We start from the raw sequence: 10,243 nt of genomic DNA, 5'->3' as shown, positions 1-10,243 counted from the left end.
AATTTGGAGAGAAGGGTTTTTCCATTTTATTTTAGGCGGATGAACCAAATTTAATTTAATTTTATTTTTAATGTATTTATTTAATTGTTATTATAAGTCCAAGGCCACGTGCCTTTTTCTGATTAGCTATTAAGTCATGTCATCCGAGTGGATGACATACAATTTTATGTTTTTATTTGATGGTCAAAAAATGTTCAATAGATATTTTTTTTACCAATAAAGGTATCAATTGGAACAAACATAAGATAAGGTGTCTAAGTGAAATATGCGGAAAACTTTAAGTGGCTACAGATGACTTATTAAGCCTTGCTAATAACTAGAAACTCATGGTATTATTAATAATACAAACATTAATAACTTACAATAAAGTGTATGACTCATGCATTAGTTATATATAGCTTATAAAAGAGTGTCAAACAAGGTGCTAATAATACAAGGTGCTAATAATACAAAAATCAATAAGTTATTTATATGTATAGTTTTTTTTAAAAAAAATATTATAATACATAATTTCAGTCAAAGCTAATGATATTGTCAACCAGTAAGCAGAGTTGTAACTCCGTCCTAGCACTTGTATGTGGTCAATAATGCACAAAGTTTTTTTTTTAATGTAAATTTCAAATCAAACCACTATTACATGACGAAGAGAACAAGAAAATGAAGAACTACATATGTTACATACATGTACAAATTATAAATAACATATTTATGGGACAATAAATAAAACAAGAAAAAAGCGTTAAATCTACTTAGATATAGGATAAGATGGATGTGACTCAATGACTAAAACTGGACTATAGTCAAATTAAATTGAGATAATTTGCGGTCACGGATTTGAACACGTGGTATGGAGAAGCCTTAATAAGTTCGATTTTCCATTTCAAGAGATGCATATACACAATCCAATCTCCATTTCCTTTAGGGCTTGGCATTGGCATCACATATCCCGATTTTCCGGCCCACGGAAAATGGTAAGACCATAACGCTGGTTTACCCCATCCGAAATTAATCTTTTTCACAGGGAAATGTTGCCCCGATGACACTACCACCGCGGGTCCATCACCATTCATCGCACATATTTTTGCCATGGATGGTTCAGGACGATGAGCCTCAATCCAATCTATCAATCCAAGAAAATGCTCTTGTGTTTTTGCGATATCGACAAATTCATGGATTACATTTGCCACCCAATTTAACGATTTTTCTTTTACCTCCTCAACTTTTTTCTCTCCAAATGGGATGGAGAGAACATTAACAAAATACCCTTTTAGCGACTTATCCACATTATTTATGATTAATTGAGTACGACCATCAACCACAATACCAAACCTAAAATTGTTGAAACCCCAAGTTTCTTTATTAATTCCACATGCAATAGTTTTCCACATAAAAGCGCTGAATGATTCAAGTTTAGACCTTTGGGACGTGCCTTTTTGGTCATCATGACAATTGGCTAGTAATTGAAGGTGCTCAATTTTGTCACCCGTGACATAGTAAATTCTACTAGTGACTTGATCATTAGGGTTAAGGATTTCGGATTTCATGGGAGGTAGGGTTGATAGTGGTACATATAAGTCATCGATCTAGTCATCATAGTAACCCGGATGTCGAGGAAAAAGGGATGATCGTTGAAACGATGGGAGCTGAGAGAGTGGCTTGGATTGAGCTAATTCAGACCATGACACAAGAAACAAGTTGGCTGAGTATGCATCAGCAACTCTATGATCAAATGTGCAACCCACAATTATTCCTCCACATTTGAGTTGTGTAACCTGCATCAAATAAAATTGGGTATAATTTCAAGGAATTAAATAAATAAACAAAAGGATAAAGTTATAATTAATAATGATATTAGAAGTCTCAACAAGAAACAATTAACAATGTAAGTTTCTTATATGACATATTGTGAAACAATCTCATCTCTTTATCGCTTCTGAATCATTTTCAGAGACAGATTCATGAGTAGAATTTTATGAATTAATATAATTTTTTAAATTATAATTTTATTTAATTTATTAAGTTCGAAATTTATTATTTACATATATTTATTAAAAAGAACTTTAGTCGAAGTAACTTATAATTACCTCAAGTAATAATAAGATGATTTAATTCATCAAAACTGCTTGATATTATTTTTTTACTTTTCCACCATAGAGTTGCATTATTGGTTAGAAATGAATTTTTTAAAATTTAACGACGTATCATTAATTGATTTAGTCACAGTTGTTAATTGATTTAGTCACAGTTGAAAGATAACCTATGGTTGGATAATTGATTTATATATGTGTATCCTTCATGTGTGAAAGTAGGTAGAAAAATGACATTATCAAACACTAACAAGGTAAAATTTTCATTTATTCATCAAAGAACGTCCCTTTTGAAAAATTTATTTTTCTTTCATACCTATCATAATGCATGAAAGAATCGTTAAATAACCCTAGTGTAACTTGAAAATTCTTAACAAAGACTTTTATGAGATAGTATATTATTTTTTCATAAAAATATATCTGTTCAGGAACAAAACATTAATGTGTTCGCAACATATAACAAATGATATACATCCCTCCTTTAGCCCTAAACTTAATTTTGATATGTTTGCCTCATTGTTAAAACTAGAGCTGTCAAAATGGCCTTAGCTCATGAAGACGATTCAACCCAATTCGTTATTAAAGTAGATTAGAATAAATTGGGAAATTTTTCAAAATGTCCATATTTTAGCATTTAAGAGGGCTCATTAGCAATACTTTCAATATTTAGTAATAATGTCAAATTTTAGTTTGTTATGTATCTTATTTATGTTTTTATTATTTGTTTTTATTTAAAAAATATAATTATTTAATAACAAAAGGGAGAAAATCAAGGGAGAGAATATTTCAAAAAAAAGTAAGGATCCTTAATTTTCTCATCAGTTACATTTTCAAATAAAATTTAAATTTTATTCTTTTTTTTCTCTCCAGAATTTTTACCTTTTTAAAATTATATTCATTTCACAATATATTCTATTTATATTTATTATAGTTTTTTATTAGTTTGTATTCATTCCAATAGGTATGCCGAATTTATCTATATAGTCATTTAAGAAATATATTTGTATTTTCATATATTTTTTTCCCTATATAGTTAATTTTTCATCAAAAATCTTGTACGTATTCATATCAATATGTATTTTATTTGTATTTCTATTTATTCTAGTTTTTATTTAGAATTTTGTATAATAATATATAAAATACAAAAAATTAATATGATGAAAAAGTGAATGAAATATAAAACTGAAAAGGAATAATTGAATATTTGGTGTACTCATTCTTAAATAAAATACATAACTAGTTGACATACATTTAGAATAAATACAAATTAGAAAAAAATGTCAAATTCAGAAACAATGCAACATAATTTTTGAATGAATACAACTGTTAATTGTAAAAATACATACTGACTAAAATAGTATCAAAATTCAATATATACTTTCAAATTTATGAATACAAAAAACAATAAAACTATGAAATACAAAAATAAATACTAAGTGTGGTACATTGACATAACTATAAAAAAAACATAATACAAAATGAATTAAATATATGAAATACGATTCCAAATCTATGGATATAAAATACAATAAAATAATGAAATACAAAAATACATACGTCATGTAAAACAACAACAAAATTTAATACACTTCCAAATCTATGAATACAAAAAACATCAAAACTATGAAATATACACAATCAAACTCATATAATGTGTTATATTGACATAACTAACACACACAAAAAAAATAGAACACAAAATACAATAAATATATGAAATACAAAAATAAATACTAACTATATATCCTCCTAGAAGCGGAACCTACATTGTTGTTTAATTCTTGAGTGAAAAAAAAAGATGGAAAATCGGAAGAACTTTGATTATTTTGTCTAATAACTCTAGTAACTCTCTTGAAAACGTCAATTTAAAAGAAAATTATGTAGTCTCAAACCCTAAAAAATATTTTAAGGACAACAACAAAATTAAAAAAAAAATACTAAAATCAGTAAGTAAATAAATAAGGAATCTGAAAAACATAATACCCAAATCATTGTTAATCTTCAAATTAAATCTTGCAACGAAATTAAATGAGAATAGTAGAAAATATTAATATATTGAATAGAAAATCTGTGGAATTGATTTGGAAGAATGTTAGAGAGAAAAATTAAAAGAACAATAAGAAAAGATAGAAAAATCTGGAAATTTGATTTGGAAGAAAGTAAGAAAGAGAAATTGATAAACTTAAGAAAAGAAAGAAAAAAATTAAAATGACATTAATATTTATCCAATTACATAAATATAGGAAAATGTGTAATCTATGAGAGAGAAAGAAAAACTGTAAATAATGAGAGAGAAAATATTAATAATATCATAATAATTATTTATTTTCAAAATAATGACATTTTTGACATGTTTACTAATAATATTAAAGTATGGATATTATCACTAAATAAGTTGGTTTTTTTGACTAGTTAGCTAAATTTTCCTAAATTTTTTCAAGTCTATTTAAAACTAGAGCTTATAAGTCCAGCCCATATAAACCCTTGATCCTTGAGGCTTGATTGAGGCTGGGCCAGGGTCAACCCATTGACCATTTTTTAATTCAAGGGTAACTTACAATAATCTCACTAGTATATAATCAAATTACTTAAATACACACCATGTTGAAATATTATGATTCTTACCAGATTTTGGTACGTCCAGATACATGTATCTTGAAATATATCGACTCAAAATTAAGTTAATTTGTTCTAGATATACTCTATCCAAGTAGATTTGCAGTATCTAGGATACATAGGCAAATCTCGCGCCCTCACTTCATTCACATTTTGTTTGTTACTTTCTTATCACGCTCGCGTATTTGGTATGTGAGATACATGTTAATTATACTAGATTTTTACGAGTGTTATTGCCATATTTGACAGATCTCGTTAAAATTTTAAGTTTAACGAGTTTCATCCCATAAATAGAACTTTCGATTTTTGACCTTAAAGGTTTACCAATGGATCGACAAGTAGAGGTCAAAAGTTTAAAAGCAATTACCAATTTCAAAGTCATTGTTATAAATTATCGACATTTTTGGATTGTGATCAAATTAAAAGAATAATGTACATGTATTAGGCCATAAAAACAAGACCGCTTTTTTAAAAAAGTAAAAAAGATTGCATAAGTTTCATAGTGTTAAGAGCTAATTATATTCTATACCTATTATTTTTTCAAATTACAAAAAATTCTTAAACTTATAGGATCTCGAATACATCAAGAAACTTGCAGATACATATATACATTACTTAATTGGAGAGATGTATCTGAGAGGGGAGAAATGTCTTTGAGAGAGGAAATGAATGTATCCCGAAAAGAAATTTTTGTAATATTTTAGAAAAAAATGACAGAAAATTTTAGAGATTATAATATCGTTTTAAAAAAAGACTTGGGCTTAATTTCAACGTGGATCTTTCATGACAATTGAGCTTATAATGGTTTTTTCTCATTATGGAAAATTGACATGTAGGTACAAGTCACACGTATATTTAATAATGTTGACATTCTTTTATTTGGATCGTTATTAGAGCATGCTATGACCATTAAGCTCAAAATCATGTAATTGAATAAAAACAAAGAAAAGATTCAATGTGAGTATTGGTTTTTGAAACTAATAATGATTCTTTTCTTCAAATTCGATCCGACTTCAACTTACAAAATAATCATCTAAACAGTTATTCCGTTGGTTGGTAAGCCAATATTTTTCAAAGGGAAGAGGGTTTCCTTATAACTAAAAATGCTACCAACCTCAGCTGCTTTAAAATATCTCCAACTCTTAACATCACTTGATTCTTCTATAGCATCAAAAATAAATTTGATGATAATTTATAGCATCAAAGATAAATTTGCAGCAGGCTATGTAGGAGACAAATGGATAAAAACAAATGGGGAATATACAATTCAAAGTGGCTATCGATGGTTGTCAGGAAATGGAAACCAATGGCCATGGTGGAGAGATATATGGAATACAATGAACGTGCCAAAACATAGTTTTATATGCTGTCTGACTATGCATATGAGGCTACTAACAAGAGATAGACTTGCAAAGATGGGAATATGTGAGGAAACAGAATGCTTATTGTGTGGGTGCAAACCAGAAAGTATAGGAACATCTCTTCTTTGAATATGAGTATTCAATGAAATGCTTAATGGCAGTGCTCGAATGGATGAGACTGAATATACAAAGAACTAACCTGGAAGGAATATGGAGGAGACTAGCAAGGAAAGCCACAGGGAAGATCAGCAGAGCACTTATCCGAGCAATAATAGCAGCTCTAATATATCACATTTGGCAAGCACGAAATGGAGCATTGTGGAACAAAGCAGTAGTCAGACCGACGAAAATCATGAAGAAGATCAGGGAGGAGAGTAAAGGCAGATTTATGAGCAGAATACACGGAGGTATAAAATGTAAGGATAGAAAATGGATAGATAACTTGTTTGTATAGATAGGAAGTTTCATGGAATAGAAGGGGAGTAGCGGGATGAGTTGTTTTTTTTTTCAATAAAGCTATTGGATGAGGTTACTTCGTTCCTCAACTTTTTGAATATCACTCCTGGGAATTTAGGTTGCATAATCGCTATAATTGTGGAAAAAACTATCACAGAAAATTCCAGTAAAAGGCAACAGGTTTTGATAACATTGGAGAGGAATTCAAGTTGGGATAAATTTAAAATTGATTCACAGCACTAGTTAGGTCATCTACAAACAGATACCCAAAGTCTAAATTGACCTTTGTCGGAATAAGACCTCGCTGCTGCATTCTTTTAAGCTATGAATTAAAGGAACAAACGTAGTTGAATGAAATAGCAGGAGGGGGAGGGGGGTTACACGTTCCACTGTGCGCACAGACACACACTACAACCAAACTAAAAGCCAATCTTAAACAGAGAAAAAGAAGAGTAGTAGTAGTCCACCAAAAAACACAATCTTTTAATTCCAATTCAATGATACTGAACAGAATAATTCCAATTCAAAACCAAACATAAAGGTCCTAGGAGTAAAACATATTGCAGAAACCATAAAATATAATGAGAGCTAGGGAAAGTCCCCGAAATTGCATTTGTCTCTCAAAAACAAGTACTGATAGTGAACCACAAACACTATTCCGTTCTCAGTGGAAACCCGCCTTAGAGATTGAACGCCAATAAGATAAATTAAAGGAACAGAAACCAATAGACCCCATAGATCTTCCTTGTATGTTTGAATTAGAATCTCTCATTCTTCCGATAAGCAGTCGAAGGGAACGAAAAATAATTCTTTACCCATAAATGCTCAACACTTCCCGGCTGAAAAATTATAAAGACAACTAGTAAATATTTTTACAACATATTTCTCTATGATAAAAAATAATAACTAAAAAAAGAGACCAATATGTTACCCTTTCAGTTTATGCACCGGTCTTTCCTCTGCAGTGCAAGTAGCAATAGATTTACCTTTTTCATTCTGCACAGTGAAATAAGAAAAGGAGATCAATATGATGTGATTGTAGATTGATCAAATGACGAGTTCGGTAGTTCGACAGCAGTACAATGAGTAATAAAGTCAATGTGTTATCGAATGTTTTGAACTTGCATATGAGACAAGTCTTCAACTTAATATGATATTGAGATGTTAGACATGTTTGTTATTAATTAAGATATGATTACCAATTTACCATAAGGATATGTACAAATGGGAGTAAACCTTGATGGATCTAGTAGTTAACAATGTGTTCGTTAGACTTTGTTCACAGTGCAGAAATTGTTATTCTTACAATAACTTGTATTTATGAAGTTAATGAACAGAAACAGAAACAAGATGAAGCAGAAAAACTTTAAAATAGAAGAATTAATCCGAGTCCACAGAAACTACTGTGTCCTTAAAAATTTAATCCCCTCACTGTACCCAAGGTTATGGATAAATTTCTCCCAAGATAAAACGGATTAAACCTGTTAAAGAAATAGCGGTACCTCAAACTTCTTTAACTTCAACGAACTGAAGAACAACAACAAGTCACACAGACTCAGTCGATCGACACTTTGATTTTATTTGAGAGAAAAATAAATGCAGAGAAAGAAAAAATTTTCAGTGATTAAAAAATCAAAAATTGACTTCGTTTTATAGCCATTTTCAGCAAGGAACATGTCTGTTCAGACCCATTTTATCCAGAAAGTTGTGTCTTTTGGAAAAAATAACAACTTTTTGAAAAATTGTGTGTGTGAGGAAAATAACTACTTTTTGGAAAGTAACGACTTTTCGAAAAGTAACGACTTTTCGGAAAGAGTAACAACTTTTCGGAATGTTACCGTTACCTGCAAATTTATAAGAAATGACTTTTCATTTGCACTTTGCAAATGACTTTTCATTTTCTCTCCAAAGTAGTTCCCTCACTTTTGATATTTTCTCTTTTCTTTTCCCATTCACACTTGCTAAAACCCAACAATCCCCCACATGAATGGGGAAGGCTATTGTTAAAACATATGCATGAAAAAACTTGTGTGTCTTGTAGGTAAAGGTTAATCGCATCTGGATAAGTAGGTTTCTATTTAAACTTTCTGTAGTGAACATATATCGGATATACTCGGTCAATCGGTAGATTTGATATCTTTGAACCGTCGAGCTTTGGTGTATACCTAGACAACATATGTCACACAATCAACCCTTGAACTGTTCTTAGTTCTCATTGTTTTGTTCGTTTCAGCCATGAACACATCTTGGATAGTAAGTGCTTAAAGAACTGGCCTTACCAGATTCTCCTTGAAGCGGCTTACACTTCACACTTACATAGGTGATTTCTAAATGTGTTATCCCATAGATACACCATTTGATATTCCTTGTATCAAACTTAGAAATCATTAAAAAGTCCTTATGTCTTTATCCTAGTTACTAAACATTGTCTCATCATGAGAATGAACCATAAAATAATAATAATATTTTATTTTATTTTTCCTTTGACAATGTTGAACCGTCATCAATGACTTTGTTTTATCTCCTTGAACCTAGATCTTGGGATCTCCAGTCTTCTAGGTAGAGTTACCGCCACGATGACTTGTTCTCGGCCATAGTCCCATTCCCGTCGATGATTTCTCAACTCCCTCTCTATTTAGGCCTTTTGTAAGTGGATCTGACACATTATATTTTGACTTCACATAGTCAATTGTGATAATTCCACTAGAGAGTAGTTGTCTCACAGAGTTATGTCTTCATCTTATGTGATGAGACTTGTCGTTATACATATTGCTTCCAGCCCTTTCTATTGCAGCTTGACTATCACAATGTATGCATATAGGGGCCATTGGTTTGGGCCAAAATGGAATATCTTCTAAGAAATTCCGGAGCCATTCAGCTTCTTCACCTGCCTTGTCTAAAGCAATGAATTCAGACTCCATTGTAGAGCGAGCTATACATGTTTGTTTGGATGATTTCCAAGATATTGCTCCTCCGCCAATAATAAAAACTTATCCACTTGTGGATTTTGTTTCAGTTGACCCAGTAATCCAATTTGCATCACTATATCCTTCAAGAACGGCTGGATATCTGTTGTAATGTAAAGCATAGTTTTGAGTGTCATCTTAGTATCCCAAAACTCTCTTCATTGCTAACCAATGATTATGATTAGGATTACTTGTGTATCGATTCAGTTTACTGATAGCGCAAACTATGTCTGGTCGTGTACAATTCATGACATACATTAAGCTTCCCAATATGCTAGCATAGTCCAATTGAGACTGACTTTCGCCTTTGTTCTTTGCAAGATGAAGATTTACATCAATTGGAGTCTTTGCCCTTTTAAAATTCAAAAATTTGAATTTTTCAAGTATCTTTTGAATATAATGAGTTTGAGACAATGCTAGACCATTAGGAGTTGTAAGAATTTTAATTCCTAATATCACATCAGCAACTCCTAAATCTTTCATATCAAACTTACTAGCAAGCATACGCTTTGTAGCTTTTATATTAGCAATGTCTTTGCTCATTATAAGCATATCATCTACATATAGGCATAAAATAACTTCCTGATTTGGAGTATCTTTAATGTAAACACATTTATCACATTCATTGATCTTAAATCCATTTGCCAACATGGTTTGATCAAACTTTGCATGCCATTGTTTTGGTGCTTGTTTTAGCCCATAAAGTGACTTAATAAGTTTGCACACTTTCTTTTCTTTACCAGGAACTACAAAATCC

General features: G+C 30.8%; 1 pseudogene; it reads right to left on the bottom strand.

The window, feature by feature from the left end:
- Positions 1-800: 800 nt before the first annotated feature.
- On the bottom strand, positions 801-1,778 carry LOC112941780 (coniferyl alcohol acyltransferase-like; annotated as a pseudogene).
- Positions 1,779-10,243: the final 8,465 nt, after the last annotated feature.

The sequence above is a fragment of the Solanum lycopersicum genome, chromosome 7 (assembly GCF_036512215.1).
Source record: "Solanum lycopersicum chromosome 7, SLM_r2.1".
Lineage (NCBI taxonomy): Eukaryota > Viridiplantae > Streptophyta > Magnoliopsida > Solanales > Solanaceae > Solanum > Solanum lycopersicum.
Note: the sequence above shows the minus strand (reverse complement) of the source record. Positions and strands in the feature narration are given on the sequence as shown.